This window comes from Semicossyphus pulcher, unplaced genomic scaffold, assembly GCF_022749685.1.
Source record: "Semicossyphus pulcher isolate SPU_LCO1_2020_fin unplaced genomic scaffold, fSemPul1.0.p SCAF_23, whole genome shotgun sequence".
NCBI lineage: Eukaryota > Metazoa > Chordata > Actinopteri > Labriformes > Labridae > Semicossyphus > Semicossyphus pulcher.
In genome coordinates this window covers 10103042-10119154 of record NW_027211697.1, presented here as the reverse complement: position 1 = coordinate 10119154, position 16113 = coordinate 10103042, and the positions used below count along the sequence as shown (strand labels likewise).

The 16113-nt window shown below is 44.3% G+C and overlaps 1 protein-coding gene across 1 annotated transcript in view; it reads right to left on the bottom strand.

Moving 5' to 3' along the window:
* coro7 (coronin 7) overlaps nt 1–16113 on the bottom strand; it is a 119778-nt gene that overhangs the window by 16163 nt on the left and 87502 nt on the right. The gene's annotated exons all lie outside the window — the stretch shown is intronic.

The window sequence follows — 16113 nt, the reverse complement described above, 5'->3', positions numbered from 1 at the left end:
CTGTTTTCCCTTAATTAACTGTAACTTCATTACTTTAATACAATCCTTTAATTACTGATATCATTTCCTGCCTAACTTAATCTCCTCCAACAAGCCACACAATCAGCAGCAGATTCATCATGTGTCTGATCCGTTGTTGTATAAAATTGATCGGTAAAAATATGTGGCATGATGAAGAGTCAGCTGTAACTAAGCGGCTGTGTCTCCCATTTCAAAGTATGACCATATAAGCACATGCTTTTTCATTGAGTTATTCCCTTAATCACTGTCTGATGATGACAGTTCATATGACCGGCAGCTTATCTGTTTATTCTCTTCATGACCCGGCCCTCTTCCTGTCTTTATTCTTTCTGTTTCGCTGTTATTACTCTGGTGTAAGAGAGAGAGAGAGTTAGACACAGCTAATGGTTTTATGCACACTTACGCTGCAGGCCCACGGGTGTTCACATTAACCCGACAATGGAAAGACTGGTGTGGAATAATCCACTGGTGATTAAATGGGATTCATGAGGGAACAACACTGGACTTGTCTCCAGGATGGTAAATCCTAGGTTGGTTTCTAGTGTTCTGCAAGTATGTGAACGAAAAAGGAGAAATACTTTCCTTAAGAGATAAATGAGAGTAGTTGAGCAGATTGTGGAGAAGGACCACAGAAAGTGTAAACGAATGGTTTGGCAATGATCGGCTCTTTCAAACTTTGTTGGATAGCAATCCAACACGAAAGACCAAAGTGCGGCAAAAGCAAGTAAATAAACAGTAAATCACAGCTGATGAACTTTGTCACCTTTATAAACGCACAATAATCACAGATGAACCAAAGCTCTACACTTGTGCCGTCTCTTTGTGCATAAATGTTTTCATTAGCAGCATCGGAGCTCCAAAGCACGAACCACAGAATCTGAACCGCAGGGTCACAGTGAGGGCAACTTCAATCTCAGGTTTCAGCTCACAATGGTTGAAAGCTGCATTGCAAATTCATTTGACTGTCTTCATTTAAAACTGTCTCAGTTGATTGTATTCACGGGGGGGACCAGACTTGAACTGGTACTATGGCCCCTCTGGTACTGGTAATATGGACCTCTTGGTTCTTAATAGCCCTTGTTTGTATCTCTCATGCATTATCAGTTTATTCGTGTTGTATAACTTAAAAAACGGGGAAACCCAGAAGATACTTTCCATTGTTTTGAAGGTGTTTCCAGAATCCACAAAGATTATTTTACTCTAAGGGATTAAAAATATTCGGTCCACTGCATTATGATTTTTCCCCTCTTTCTTAGTTGACAGTGATTCATGAATAAAGGGAGCCTGAAGTGACATACGTCTAATGGTGGCTGCACACTACCCGGACAAATGCCGACCAACTCCAACCAACACCAACTGTCGGGACTGTTTGCCGGTGTTGGTTAGATGGAGTTGTTCCAGTTTGATTGGTGGAGTCGTGGAAAGTCGTACCAATGTGCGCCTTCTCCCAACAAACCTCGTGAGAGTGCGTTCCCTTGACAACTAGCCTCTACTCACGTGAGGAACATCAGTATACACGACCTTAGTCCATGTAAAATAAAGCAAAAACTACAATAAGAACAAGAAGGCAACAAAGTCTGTTCTGCCATCCAATGTGTGGGTCACCTTAAACGTTCCCATAACATTGGCTAACATTACCTTAAGGTTCTAATTATGTTTGAAAGAAAACATTTTAATCTAATATTCAAAGAACGTTTTAAGGATGTTTATCATTTTAATTAAAGTTCTTGTAACATTGAAACTTTAACTAAGACAAAACATTTTGACCGCAACATCCTGAAGATATTTTCAGGATGTTATTGAGGCCTGGGATGTCAGAACGCCTTTTATAAAACATTTGCTCAACGTTACATAAAAACAAAGGTAGAACATGCTCACTGCAACATCCTGAGGATCTTTTTAGGATGTTAGTACAGCCTGAACTATCAGAAGGTGATTTATGAAACGTTCCAGAAATGTGATTTGAACATTCTCACTGCAGTTTTCTGGGAAGTTTGTCCTACTATTAAAAGGAACACAAATAAAAACGTCCCGCTCAAAACATTACCAGAGCATTGCACGGAACATTCTCAGAATTTGGAGAACCAACAATTTCTAGCTGCAGGGTTGTCACGGGAACGCACTCTCAGAATGTCCCGTTTTGTTGGGAAAAGGCGCACATCAGTCCGACTTTCCACGACTCCACCGAACCCGACTGGACGAGTCAAACTTGAACAATGTGTGTCCATTTTTGTCAGGAGATAGAGCGTATAGACCTCTGATAGCAGGGATGGTGTTTCAAACCCCGACTTCCTCTGGTCCACATGCTGAAATGATCTTAGACAAGAATCCCAAGTTAGTCCTGATGGTCCAGCCGTCCAAGCCAAATATAGCTATTTATAATACTATCACAGTACAGCAGGGAGGTATGTCATTCTCATTTTGGATTTAGTTCAGTAAGAGATTTGCTACTTGGAAAAAGCATAAAGACATTTTTCAGTGTAAATCAGACAGAATATTTTCTTCTCTAAGAAGAGTCTTTGAGGATTACCTTCCAGACAGCGCTAAGTCTTCGCTCTGTGGCTTGAATAAAGTGATAATAGAGAAGAGGCACACACTGGGAATACTAAAGGTTCTTATATGGTCTTAAAGGCTAAAACACAGCTCTGCTTGGGGTGGTCCTGAATGCAGCTTCTAAGTCACAATGAGTTGAAGGATCCTCCGCAGGTGTCTAAGTCAAGCTGAACAGTCGACCTGCTGAGCGGTGAAATGTACTTAAGTGCAACATACTTTCTCTGCTGTGTTCCAGTCTGTGTGTTCTGCTGCCAGCCTGTGTGTATTTAATAAATGTGCTGGGTATGCCTGCTTAGCTACCTTCAGTAGCCAGTTCATTAGAAGGGAATTAGAGTCGACGCACTGCGTTCCAGAGAGAGGAAGAAAAGCCAGGATTGTTGGTGGAGGGGGCCAGCTGTGGCTGCGTCTTAGCCCCAGTGACGAGGCTCTTAGATGGGCTGCCAAGCTGCTGCTCTACCCTCTCTCCTCGCTTCACCGGGCCCCGTCCGCCGGCCCCTGACAACCGACACACACACACACACGCATGCATACACGCATGCTCAAGGTTTAATTAAAGTCACTGAGTCCCGTCCCAGTCTACAGTGACCCCTTTGACACCCCATACACACTCCCAGTTCCACATACGACCACATACAACGACGCCACAGTGAAAAATATGCGACAGCTTCAGTTGTTATTCCCCTCCAGTTCCTCAAGAAACAGAGCCGCACTTCATAACCGATCCAACTTGTCATCAGTACAGCTTCATCTTCACTTTGACTCAAGCTGACCCAATCAGCACCGCACGTCTCTCAGTTCATCGCTCTCTGCTGGAGGAAACAGTGAGCCCACAGCAAGACAGTCCTTCAACGTCAGCCGCATGTCTGATCAATGCAAAATATCAAGTATGTGCATGAACACAACCTCACAATACAACAGACAACTTAACACACAGTGCTGTCCGGCCACATGATGGACGCGAAGCTGTTTTGCATAACGTTGACATGAAGAATGAAAACCACAATCTTTTATTTTTACAAGAACAGAGAGAAAAGCAGAGTTTCCACTTAGCAAACAGATTATTCCAAGACTTATTCAACATATGAGGCCCACTTATCCTGTATTAGACGCTCGTCTTAAATCACTCACACTCATGTCTACTCAAACGCACTCAAACACTCAGGAGGGCCTATAAATGCGTGGTAAACGGGTCCAGACTGGCTGGGCCATAAAGCAGCCAGGTCTCTGGTCATAAAGACCCTGGACACCCTCGCTCTGTGGACTGAAGGGAGGATGTTGCGGGGGTGGGGTTGTTGTTGGATGTGGGTGGGCATGAGCTTTAAGTGGAGGTAAGGAGGTGAAAGTATGCAAGGGGAACATAAATCTTTACAAAAAAGGGAATTCAGACAAATAAAAAGAACGTGTATCTCCAATATTGGCATGTGTTTCAGTTTGTGTTTGTAATGTCTGAGGAGCGTCTCGTCTGAAGAGCTGGTGGCTGCTTGTTGACGACCGCGAAAGCCCAGGAAGAGATGCGTTCCACATTAACCCCGGGGTTCAGCATCAAGGGCCGGGGCAAGATGACCATTAAATGACCTGTCGGCGGGGGCCTGGGAACCGATCGTCAGCTACTTCTGCCTCAGAGAAGAGAACAGAGAGGAAGTAACGGCACAGACGACGCAGGGAGGAGAGGTGAGGGTCAAGACCGCGACGACCCCCTCTGCTGTTGGGCCACCGGAGGAAAGTCCGGGTCTCGTCACAGTTGCATTTTAAACGCCAAACACAGACGGAGGTACACATGTTTAGAGGAAGTGAGAAGAGAGCGACCTGTTTTGAACCGCCAACTAGCAGTTGATGGATTATCCACCAATATTAGTACGTCACAGATGTACAGCAAAATCTCCGATGCCAGTGAGGCACAGATAAACTTGTCCTAAGAAATATGCTTTTGAAACACACAGCCAAAAGTTGCCCAAAAAAAGATGCCTTTTTGTCTTGGGTAATATCCTTATGGACACATTTACATAAAGATGGCGGCGCGGTCGAACGCAGTGCAAATCTCCTCAGGTTTCAGCAGCTTTATTGTTTTTACCTTGTTGTATTTATTGCTGTTTCGTCTGTGCCATAGAGCTGCTAAACTGTCTTTTGTTGTTTTTATAACAATGACAATTAGGATCCATCTTACTCAAGCGTGTAAATGGTAAATGGACTGTACTTGTATAGCGCTTTTCTAGACCTCACACACATTCATACACTGATGGCTTAATCTCCAATCAGATCTTTGCACATTCAAACCCGATGGTTAAGCCTTCGGGAGTGTCTTACCCAAGGACACTTCGACATGTGATTGTAGCAGTCAGGGATCGAACCCCCAACCTTCCGACACTGAGCCACAGCCGTCTATCCTCTTTCATTAACAAGTACCTGTCTCTTCAGGTTAAATGTTTCATTAGCAGCCCCATTAAAGTCTTTCTCTTTCACATGCAAGCCAGTAAACACAGAAAGCATCAAGCTAACATTGGATAATCCAATAAAAATATGAGTGTAACATCAAACCAATGATGAATAAATAAAAGCATAATGATATAAAAGACTATGAATGATGTGATATATAAAAACGGATTACTGGAAAAATCTAAATTGCACAAAATCTGTATCAGAACGTTCAAATTAATACATTTATTTTCAGTGAGTAAAGCACAAATTAGAAACCTCATGCTTTTGATATTATGAATGTCACAGTAATTATCTGCAAAGTAAAGATCTTTGGTTTGACTTAAAGTTGATTAGTCACGGGGAACAAATTGAAGATCATATTAGTCTCAGATGCACTGTCGTCCTTTTTCCTAATGCGGAAAAGCCTCAGGGCCAAACGTTTGCTGACACACTGAAGCACCCAATAAAGCCTACTTTAATAACACAATCCACCAATAACATGCTTGATGAATGACTTACTGCCCTGTTAAAAGCCCGTCCAGCTAAACAGACTGTGGTCGACCTCAGATGGACTCCCCTGCTTGACAGGCTCATATTTAAAAGGACAGCACAACTGAACTGGGACATCGCATGATCTGGACGGTTATTGTTGAATACTTCTGGCAAATGTTGTTCAGATGATCAGCCACAGCTCCTTCAAACGGTAGCAGTGCTTGGCCTCGATCCAAAGCCCACATTGAACAATCCAAACCATTTTCAGGCCATACTTTCCTTCACGTGAATGACCGAGTCAGTATGACTATCCTTCATGGACTGCCAAGACAGAATTATGGGAAATGCTAGAACCATAAAACCCAACAATTTATGGACAAAAAGATGACTGTTTAATATTTGTTTTTCCTTCGAGCCTGAGTACGTGTGTGCAAAAGAGTGAGAAGGTCAACTCGAGAGAGGGGATCGAGAAAAATAAAGAGAAACATAAACCCTTAAACAACTACTTCGGACCCTCTTTTTTTCCATTCCTGCTCGAGTAGAGCTACGAAAACATTCTTGAGGCGTTCAACAGAGCGCCTTTCATCGATCGTCACTCGCACATGTTTTGACTCCATGTCTTCCAGTTCTGCTTTATCAGAGTCTGTTAACAGTTTATCAGCCCCTCTGTGTCTACCAGCCTGTTGGTCTCCAAGCGATCTGACTCATCTCTGCGACACACACACACACCTTGCTGGCTGCGACTATGTGTCCATACTTGCTCTCGCTTTGGTCAATCTAAAAAGTCCACTTTATCACAGTTATCTCCTCGACTCATCACTCTCATATCTCAAAAGCAGGAATTTCACTCCTGCTGGATGAAAATCTTATATATCCGACTGTTTTTTTTAACTTTCAGGTCTGATAAAGTCTTTTGCTTAAAGTTAAATCAAGGCTTACATGATATCAGAGGATTTTTTAAAGACGAAACAGTTCTGGGCCCTGATAGGAACTGACACTGAGCTCCCCCAAAGAAAAAGGCTTCACTGACCTTGGTTTTGATTGGGTTTTAGTCCATTCTTAAGGCTCCTATTACAAGCAGTTACATGGCTTTTTAAAGATGGTCCATCAACATACACTTAAAGGTATAAACTTGAAGATTTTCATGTAAATAAATGTCTGTAAGGTCGCTATCTATCGCCGAATGAGATACAATGGTGATTGAGCCTATGGCCCACTGATGAAAGCCTTTGCATTTGCAGTATATACTATTATTTTGGACCGGGTGTCGGTGGCGACATTCGCGGAACAAATCACAAGCGGTGTCCAGTTAGTGACGCGTCTGCCAGAGAGGGTAGGCGGAGCTAAGCGGCTGCTTTTCCGCTCTCTGCAAGTGTTGCGAGTAAACAGTAATCTACCATGGCTGAACAAACAAAGACAAGATCGATGACTACAGATACAACTTCAAAAATAAGTGAAAATCCAAAGAAAAAGAAACAAACTCGATGCTCAGATGAAGGCAAACGGAAACCCCAAAGGAAAGTCAGCGAGGAAAATCAAGAATTACAGCCGTATCAAAGGGAGTCAACCGTCTACGTCTGGTTAAATTGGGAAGTGTGCTCCCGCAATTACCAGTTATCGCCATTAGAGGCGCTGAAGAGGACGAAACTGAGATCTTCGAGATTGAATCTTTAAGCCCTGACCGATCAAAGTTCCACTTGTGCTGGGACGGTACCCACTCTCAGCTTTGATTGTTCCCAGTTCTTGCAGTGTAAAGACAAGAAAAAGGGTCCTCCAACTGCTCTTAGAGTAGATCAAACCACCTTTACATTTTTTCAGCCTCATAGCCTTAGCCCGAACATGGCCCCAGACCTTGGCGTCACCCTTCCCCTTTTGTCCTGGGCGGACCGACTATACACGAAACTCTGTGTTTTTCTGTTAGCAAGTCCAAGTCCAACACTAAATCATCTGCTTTAATGACCGTAGCAGGGATACGAACGGTGAAAAACCAATAAAAGCCTCACAGAACAGAGCAGATTTACTGTAAGAGCGCTGGTGAAAGACAGAGGGAGAGGAAAGAAGAGAGAAACTGAGCGGGGCCGAGAGTAGGACAAGATAAGATCACTATCACATTCACGTACTGAATCACAACAGCTATGCATGTCCTCGTGCATGTGTGTGTGTGTTCGGCTTTGAGCTCTATCGTGCTACATCTTGAGGAGTTCTTGGACAGGATGGAGAGAGAGAGAGAAAGTTAGAGATTGTTACAGAAGACACCACAGGCTTGACTTGATAACCTTGATGAGCTGCAACTGGCACGATGAGATCGACTCCCTCTACTGCCCCTTCTTCGAACACCCCTCAACACCAACATTTTTTTTGTGCAAGAGAAACCACAATATTGTGACCACCCATACAGAATAACCATCACTAATGCATAGTTTAGAATTCCAGTCATACGATGCGAACAACGCTGAAATTTTCCAATTGTATACACTTCATATGTAAATAGGAGGGGTTAAAGGTCAAAGGGAAAGAACAAAATAATGCATTTCAAAGGGATGAATACGCAGAAACACAAACTTTTAGTGTTCGCCACCCTCTCTTCACAATAAACAGTGCTGACCAGATGTTTACAAGCCCACATCCAGCCTCAGCCCGGGTCCTCCCACCGCCGCATGACGAGGCAGCTCTGAGCAATTTGTTAACACAGCAGACGCACACTCCTCGCCAGGATAAAGTGCGCTGCTCGTGCTGCATTGAATTACACTCAGATCAGCTTTCAACTCGCAAACACAAGCTGGACAAATGAAAATCCAATCTGTTATTGGACTTAATCAATTTCTATTTGACCCCTGATGTCAAGGCCTGCACATCCATCTTTAGTTATCAAGGAAGACCTGTTATCTGGGTGCGTGTGCGCCTGTGTGTTTGTTTTTATTTAACCTCCTTTATTTAACTAGGCAGGTCATTATGGAGCCAAATCACTCACTGATTGTCTGGCGAAACCAAAAAGGGCTTTAAGCAGTGGGATTGTGGTATCTTCATAACACAATCCAGAGAGACAATAAGGTCCCGATCAGACGGAGAGAGGCACACCGCACTGCCTTTTCTGTTGAAGCCTACGGTAGCTTGCTGCACCTTTTTTTGCACCGTTGTTAAGGCAACCACCAGATCATTAGCTGCCATTAACCTAACCGTTATTTTGTAAACTGGCAGATCTGTTCCCATTTACTTTGGCTAGCTAAAATACTTAGCTTTGTGTTCAGTAGATCCGTGTGGGTACATGAGACCCTCAGAAAGAGGACCGGGTATCCCGCAGCAGCCACTAACTTCTCTTCCATGTTTGGGAGAGAACTCAACGGTAAACTCGATGTTGTCACCGCCACAGAAGGCCCGCCTCTCCGTTCATCTGATTGGGCGATCGGCCAACACCAATGACGTCGCCACTTTTCTGCTTTGAGTTGAAGTTTTTTCAACTCGAGGCGTTCAGAGCGTTTCCTCGAAAAAGAGGGATGCTGAGCAGCGCGCAAAAAGCTTCCCTCTAATTGACAACGACTACAAAAAAGCCCGGCTGCTAAAACACGCTCTGTCTGATCGGGCCCTGTGAGGAAATAAACCCCAAATGAACAAGTGGAGAAACAGTTTGGAAACAATGAATCAAGGCAGGACCACACAGGTTGCACAATGAAAAATGTAGTGTAGAATGATGGAAGGGTATTCTGATACTTTGAAACAGGAACTAAATGAGTAGGAGAGAATACCTGTAAGCTTCAACGTCACCTTCCTCGTCCTATTTCACCACGATATGTTAATTAGGCGGCAGCAAGCGCCAGGCTGACCCGATGTGACCTTGATGCTCTGCTGCATACTTGCTCTCATTGCTCTGACAGAGTTTCTGTCACGTTACTAATACAGTCATAGAGAACATACTGTAGCTAAGCTGCAGCCACTGTGCACTAAACCACAGGCATGCTGCTGTTACTTAATACCTGACATACCAGAGTGCAGAGTGAGAGTACGACTGAGGGAAGGAGGAAATTAAGGAACAGGGAGAGGTTTGCATAGTTCTTTGACCAATCAGCCGGCTTGCACGCAGGTCTGCAATATGGTAGGTTGTGCTTTGATTCCTCCGTGACCGTGTCACCTTTCTCTGTAAATGTGCACAGAGATTTTAAAGTGCAGCTTTGCAGAAGCATCATTCCAGCCTGATTGGAGCGATTAGAAAGTCTGCAACTTGATCCATTACCAACTGATCTTCCTTCCCCCACCTACCTCCTCCCTCCTGACTAGACATTTAAAATGATTGTGCTTTAAATAAAAGATGGTGTCTAATAGTGATGAGTCTGATTGGCCTTGTAACTTAGAGAGACACGACATAATGAGAGAATAACAATAAAGAAAGAAGAGAGAAATTTCACCTCGGTTAATGGCGATCATGGGAAACTGTCACTTCTTGATGACCCCTGAGTAACCGGGGGATGGGAGGTCACCCACAGCCCCTCCTGCACCTCACCCCTTCTCCTTTAGGCCTCTCTGCACTCTCTCCACTTCTATCAGTCTTATCAGCGCCCCAGCGATAAGCAGAAATCCCTCACTGTTACCTCACGAGAGGGCTGACAACCTGCCCTGACTGCATCAATCCACAAATGCAGGAGACCACAGCTGACGAGGCGCCCACATGCGTTTGGTTTGAAAGGCTTTGAAGGCTAAACAGCTATGACAATTACAAATCATACAGTTACTCCGTGAAACCTGTTCTCAATCAGCTCCATAACGTAAGTTGGTAAACCGAGGATTCTTTCCATGATGGATTCTTCTGCATTTCAACAATAAAGAGTGCGCTAATGGCTTGTCCAGCTCTGAGGCATGCATGTCCCAGCTGTGCTGTCTCCCTCCTTAATGAGAAGTGCCAGCGTGCGCAGAGTCAACAGCACAGTAAACCTCAAAGTGAACTAAGGTCTGACCTCTCTGGGTCTCCGTGCGTCGCTGTCTCTGCCTCCTCTGCGTGAAACAAACCCCTGCAATCATTAAAAATTCTGTGTACGGATTCTTGAGGTCTTTGTGTTGAGGGCCGTTTCATGTTGTGACATAACTAGCTCATGTGAGGCTCTCAGCTTGCTCCTATTAGGGCCAAATGCCACGACGGAGCCTCCGATTATGATAATAATAAAAGCACAAAAACAAAACAATAAACAAAGAGACGTACAGGAGCCTGAATTTTTTCTAATAATGACTTCCTGTCTGCGTTTCTCAGAGCAAGGTTAGCGCCCCCTGCTGACTGGCTGCAGAATAGCTCATAAAGCCCGCCTCCTCCATGTTAACAGATGGGACATGAGTCAAACGATAAAATCAAAATACATGCCAAATAAATCTTTCTTAAACACGGTTTCTGTCATTATAGTTAGTTCTTATCATGCTGATTTACGTCCAAGAGTTCATTTTTCTGACAAGTTAATTTTTAATTAGTTATTTGATGCTGTAAAAAGGATGATTGACAGCTCTGTTGACCAATCTGGCTCCTGCAGTCGATCTGTTCTGGATGAGCAGAGTGGAGGAGGAACGGCACGAGGAGACGTAACTAAAACAATCACTACAGCCATTGAAGTTTCCATATCTGTGAACTTTGGGAACGTAAACAAGACAATAAAATGTGCACTTGCTTTAATAATGTTATATATGAAAGGTTCCTCTACAGACGACAGATTTATGAGGAGCAGATTGACTTGTGGGTAAAGCTGGCAGGACAGGACAGGTGGGAAGAGTCAACACCTCTCTTTTATCTGATCTAGTATCTTTGATGATAGCATCATGTGTTTGTTCTCACACTAACAGTGACAACTTCTGCGTTGTAAACACTCATTATCCCTCCGCTCTATTGGCCACATTTCTTTGTCACGTCCAGGCTTCCCAGGTTTCATCTGCGCGCCGCTCCTTCCCACGGATGTTTTTAAGAACCCGGCCCTGTCTCACGGAAGCCCACACATACTGCCGTCAGAGCGGATTTACGTGTGACGGGCAGACTTGCGCTGTGGACAGAGGGGGATTGCACGCAACACACGTGAACACAGATGCCAATACATATGCAGATATGCTAAAGGCTAACAAAGAGCACACTCTAACCTCTTAAGGACAGAGAGAGGCGGGGAGAATAATGAGCTGGGGTTGAATTGGGACCCAGGACGATTATTCCCAGGCTCTCCTAACGGGAGAGCAGCGCATGATTCCCGTCTCCCTCTATGTTTATGCTGGCTAATTGTCCTCAGCGCTGAACACTATAAAATATGACTAATGCTGTACATTCCTATACCACTTGTGTTAAAGGAACAGCCCACGACAAAATTAAAATGCCATCATTATCTACAAAACGACACATAAAGATGTTACCGCCAACTCAGCTGCATTCTTTTCCAATGCTGGATACGGTTAAGAGCTCCAAGAGAGAGAGCGCAACATGTCAATCATCTTTCACAAATGAGCTCACGAAAAGAAAATATTCTGCATCCCACAGCAGCAACTTGTCTCCTTCCAGTAAACGGGACCGCAGCTTTGTCGCTGAGGAAAAACGGCACATTATGACAAATACAATAAGTGGCCGTATTTGGCAGCAGAACGCGCTGCACAAAGTGTTTTCAGCAGTTTTGATGGGCACTTTATTCTTTTTATTGGGCTGTAAAAGACACTTAAATGTCTCGAAAGGAGGCCTGCCTGTTGTTGTGAGAAGTGACAATGTGGGGAGTAATTGAAAAGTCATTTTGTGGTTAACTTTTTAACCAAAACTTGATCTAATTCTCACTGACCCTCTCCTTAGTACCTCTCTTGCAGGGACATTTTACTTGTTTGTTGTCTGCTGTACCAACCAGGTTCTCAGACCTCAGACCAAGACACGTGCTCGTGTTTCTGAACAGATCTTTGTGGTCTTTGTGGTCCTAATCGGGCATCTCCTTTGCTAGATAATATGGTGATTAGCCCATGGATGGAAAGCAATCCAAAAACTTAACGCTGTATAACAAGCTTAACCATCCATCTGCTTATCCTGTTCAGGGTCCCGGTGGGCTGGAGCCTATCCCAGCTGTCATTGGGAAAGAGGCGGGATACACCTCGGACTGATCGCCGGTCAATCACAGGGCTGACACATACACCGCTTTCCCACTGAAATTAGCACGTTGACGTAGGTTTTTCAGACGGGAAGACCCGCTAATAAACGCAGATTGTCTCTGTTCCCATTGCCAGTGGAGTATCCTCCTTTCGGTCTCTTTTCTGCTGCGTCAACGTCTGATGTCACAACCGCACCGGAGACAGGGTTAGTAAACAGTGAAGATGTTACGGTGGTATGGTCTTTATTGTATCTATTACTCATTCAGTCTGTTTGTCACACTCGGCAGCGCCATATTTGGAACGATGTTCGAGTGCTGCTCGGACGGAGACGGGTGAAATTTGTAGCTGAGATAACAGGGAGTCGCAGAAGTTAGAGAGCATAGCATCGCGCCGGAAAGGGGGCGGAGATTAGCGTGTTGACCCGGGTTTTGTGTTCCCATTATTGCCGATCTGCGATAATTACCCGGGTCTACTGCAGAGTCATTTGACCCAGGTCTGAATGCCGATTGTAACCTTTCCCACCAAGCAAAAAAGCTGGGTGTTGGCGGTGGGAAAGCGGCTTTAAAGGCAGACAACCTTTCACGCTCACATTCACACTGACGGGCAATTTGGATTCCCCAATTTACCTAACGAGCGTGTCTTTGGACTGTGGGAGGAAACAAGCTTAACACATTTGCAGTAGTGGATGATATTGCAAGCATGGACAACATAAAACATAAAATGTGCTGAATAATAGTTCCTTCAAATAAATGCATCTACAGTTATAAATATAAGATCCAAAAAAGCTGAACTTGATTTAGTTTATGACCAATAATGTCAGAAAAAATGAAGCAAATGTGAGAGAAAGTGAAGCCGCCAAAAGAAAGAGGATTCGGGTCTAACTAGGCCGGGGAAAGAGAAAGTGATGAAAGTTTGCTGGTTGATGAAATACTTGTGAGTGTGAGTTTGTGCACTCACAGAGGAAATCTGCTGAGTAAATGGAATAAAATCTAAACGAACAAGAGAAAATGTGAGAGTTCAAGTTAAGTTTAGGAGCGTGGAGAAGCAGAAGAAATCCCTGCCACCTCGTCCTGGTGCTGTGTGGCTAAATGCCCTCAGCTATAAACCGTTAGCAGGCCGCGGTGGGTTCAGCAGCAAACCAGAGTTTTACTGGTTCCCCTGGGCGGTGTTACGGAGCAGGCTGCGTGCCGCCTCTCCATCTTTTACTGAGCCCAACGTGCTGACGGCACATGCAGTAACGCTGAAACAGCCACCAGACTGTGATTTACAACACTGACCGAGTGCCTGCTGCTGTGAAGGTCCTGTAAAGTACAAATATGTGGAACAGACGATGAGAAGGCTTTGCTGTTCTGCTCATTTAACTGCAGGATGAAGCGGACAGGACTTCACACTTGATAAGTAGGGTATGACAATGTGCATTGTGTGATGTTGGATAGTTGAATAAAGTGTTCTCTACGCATTTTATTTCTCGATGATTCAACAATAGACTGCTGTGTTTATTGAGCTTCACCACATCTGTGAAATTTAAATGTTCTGTTGTGTTATGCATTCTGTTGAAAACTGATCTAATCTGCTCTGGAGACAAATTCTTCCCTTTAAAGCCACAAGTTTTAATTTAAATGCAGAAATGTAGACACACCCTGGGGGCCTCTTATTTTTGGTGGATTAAAAAAGAACAATGTGCATGACACCAGCAGGCCGGGTAACACTGAGGACACCCAGGTCATGCCATCAGTAGTGTGTGTGTGGGAGTTTAAGGGGAAGTTCATGTTCTATTATTACAAAAAAAAAGTACACCGTGTTGGTTTTAAAAAAAGATTCTTAAAAATATCTTGTAACATTTTTCACGTCTCTGCTACGGAAATATTCAGGAAGTGCTGAGAATAACATGCAAATAATGAGAAGAAAAATTAACAGAAAATACGACAGAACTGTTAAAGCGTGAAATTGAATCAAGCTGTGACTTGTTCTGTAAAATAAATTCTGCCTGTGATTATGAGTTAAAAATACAATTCTATAAAACATATATTTCCATCTATTATCTATGCCGCTTATCCTGTTCAGGGTTGCAGGGGGGCTGTCATTGGGAGGTGGGGTAAACCCTGGACTGATCGCAGGGCTGACACTTAAGGTGCTTTTCGACCCAAAGTACCAGGAACTACTCTGGCCCATTGTTGTCTGTGTTTTCACAGCGGCCTAAAGTCCCAGGAAATTGATGCAACTCAGGCCAATGACTTATGAAGAAGCAATAAAAGTAACTGCACTGCACCTGCCAGGTCACCGTTTGTTCTGCATAAATGCTCAGCAAGGCCTGCACCTCGTTGTTGGTGCATCTGACTTAGGCTTTCTACTCTGACTCCATCTCGAAGCAAGATGATACCAGTGAGCTTGCAGCTGCAGTCGTGAAAGTTCCTGGACATTTGGAAAGTGGAGGGGGTACATCAATAACCCCAGAACTAAATTTAGACCCTGGTTCCTGCTATTAAAACTTCCTCTAAAGGTTTGTTATTCCTGGGGAAAGTTCCTCCTGTCGAAAAGCACATAGAGACAGACAACCTTTCAGGCATACACCCACACCTACAGGCAATTTAGAGTCACCACAGAACCTAATGGGAGCTTGTTAAGACTGTGGGAGGAAGCCGAAGTACCAGGAGAGGACCCACGCATGCAAGGGGAGAACATGCAAACTCCACACAGAAAGCTTTCAGCTCATTCTGACTTTAATTTTCAGATATTCCCTCTAAGCATATGGCTGACGGAAAAGTAACAGACAGTGGGCAGTTTCTAGGTTGGGTCCTTGGGCACCTGAGCTCTGGAGACGCATGTCGTCCTCACCAGTCCAACAAACACAAGCAGAATGACTAAGATAAATAACTACTGCTCTGTTTTACCTGGATAATCTCAGCTCCAGTGCGCTGGTTTGGACGCAGAGGATTGTGTTTATTTAGGTAGAGAGTGAGGGGGGAGAAACAAAGATATATTGAGCTGGAGCAGTGATTTTGTGAGCCTGGGATGAAGCGCAACAGGGTGAGATTTATTTCTTAGCCCCTTCTTTATTTCTCCTAAACACGTAAAAGTGAGGAGCCACATCTGGACCCTGCAGGACACGCGTGAAATCATTTCTCTATTCCTGCAATTTACTGTAATGCCTTGCAGATGGTACAGTGCCTGTGTGTGCGTGTAAGTGTGTGTTACATGCAGTAGGAGCAGAAGCAGACAGGCAGACTGCGATCAGGAAGTAAAACATATAAGTGTGGGTCGACACGTGGAACTTCAGTGTCCCCTGTCCGGGGGATACTGAAGCTGGAGATCTGTTTGTTGCCTTCAGGAGGAAAATGTCCTGGTTTTAAACATTTCTTACACTTTATCATTTGAGAACAAGAAGCTCTGCAGGTCAAACCTACACAAATATTGGGCATGTGGGTCCTGGTTAGTTCTGTGACATGTGGCTAAAAGTACACATCGGAGGTGACACAGTTCCTGAGCGCTATCACCTTACTGTACCTTGTTTGGAACGGCTGACATCGAAATAGGCTGCCAGCTGCCAACGGGTAG